A 1,905-nucleotide genomic window follows, 5' to 3' on the forward strand; every position below is an offset into this window, starting at 1 on the left:
TAATTCTATAGCCTATCAAAATTATCAGTGCAGTGAAAGAATAAAATAAACCAATTTCAGACATGCAAAAGCCTCAAATAATTTATATCCCATTAACCCTTCTTGGAAAGCTACAGAGGATATACTCCATCAAACAGGGAAGTAAACCATGAAAACAGAAGCTATGGGATCCAGGAAACAGAAAAGGGCATAAGGAATGACCAGGATGAAAGTGAAGAGAAATCCCAGGGCAAGGGCTATGCCCCAGGTGTAGAGAACCGCCAATATGCCTGTCATGGGCTAAATTCGCCTTCCCAAAATTATACGTCGAAGTCGTCCTAAGCACAGGACCACAGAATGTGACTATATTTGGAAATAAAGTCTTCAAAGAGGCAAATAAGTTTAAATGAGATCATAAAAGGAGGGCATCAATCCAATATGACTGGTGTACTTATAAGAAGGGGAAATCTGGACACAGACACAGAAAGAAGACTATGTGAGGACAAAGGGAGAAGATGATCATCAATAAACAAAGAAGAGAGGCCTTAGAAGAAACCAACCCTGCTGACACCTTGATCTTAAATTTCTAGCCTCCAGAACTATGAGAAAATAAATTTCTGTTGGTCAAGCCAAAAAAAAAAAAAAAAAAGCTCAACATTAAGCAAAATTAAAATTGCAGGTGTATGTTTACGTGCCATTACGAATCTATAGGAATTGCTAAAATTGAAAAATTGACAATACTATGTATTGAGTAGGATATAGAGGAAATAGAACTTTTACACATTTCAGATGGGAATGCTATATAAGGAACAGCTTGACAATTTCTTACAAAAGCGAAACAAATATTCAAGTGATCTAGCATAGCAGCTCTGTATTAGTTTCATGGTGATGCTATAACAAATTACTATAAACTAGGTCACTTAAACAGCAGAAATGTATTCTCTCATAGATCTGAATGCTAAAAGTCCTCTTCTGTCAGCTCTAGAAAGAAAGCTTCTTTGCCTCTCCCTAGCTTCGTGTGATTGCCAACATTCCTTTGCCTTGGTCTATATAGCTTCATCACTCCATATTTTGTCTCTGTCTCCACATGCCCTTCCCTCCTCTGTGTGACCTTTCTGTCTCTATATATCTAAATCTCCCTCTCCTGCCAAGGGTGTACCAATCATTGGATTTAGAGTCCACCAAAATCTAGTATGACCTCATTTAACTTGGTTACATATACAAAGACGTTATTTCTAAATAAGGTCACATTTATCGGTTCTGAGTAAACATGAATTTTTGGAGGACACTATTCAAGCCAGGAAAGCTCTATTCATAATTGCTCAAAATTGGAAACAATACAAATATTCTTCAATTGGCAAATGAATAAATCCACTGCACAAACCGAAATAATCGCTGCTCACTTCTGAGAAATTCACATTTTAGTTAGAAATAAAGTCTCGTGGCAACATCAGCGTTAGAATGTTTCAAATCTTCTTTCAACAAGGTAATAGTATAATTAATTACTTTATTATTTAACAACCATTTATACATTAATCATTACCAAATGCAAAGCATCATGGGAAGAACTAGAGGGACAGATTTTTTCTTTTAAAGTGTGAAATTGATCTTTCAAAAAATTCCGATAATGGGCTATATGTGGAAATGCATAATTTCAAATTTCTGAATTATGATTTGAGTTCTAATTTTTGTAAGCGATACTACTGCATCTGTTCTAAACTCCGCTGCCTGCCTTTGAAGAGTCTTTTTTGAAAGGGTTTGCCTTGTGGTCCTATTGTAAATCAACAAGTAACTCCAGTAGCAGGCAACTTCTTTAGTTCCTGTGGATATATCTGGTCGTTTCCACATGTGTGATTTGATTCTTTCTTTCTCCTGAATCATCTTCTGTCTTCTCTTCATTTGTTCTCCAAACCCATTAAGATTCTA

The sequence above is a fragment of the Pteropus vampyrus genome, unplaced genomic scaffold (assembly GCF_000151845.1).
Source record: "Pteropus vampyrus isolate Shadow unplaced genomic scaffold, Pvam_2.0 Scaffold156, whole genome shotgun sequence".
NCBI classification, from domain to species: domain Eukaryota; kingdom Metazoa; phylum Chordata; class Mammalia; order Chiroptera; family Pteropodidae; genus Pteropus; species Pteropus vampyrus.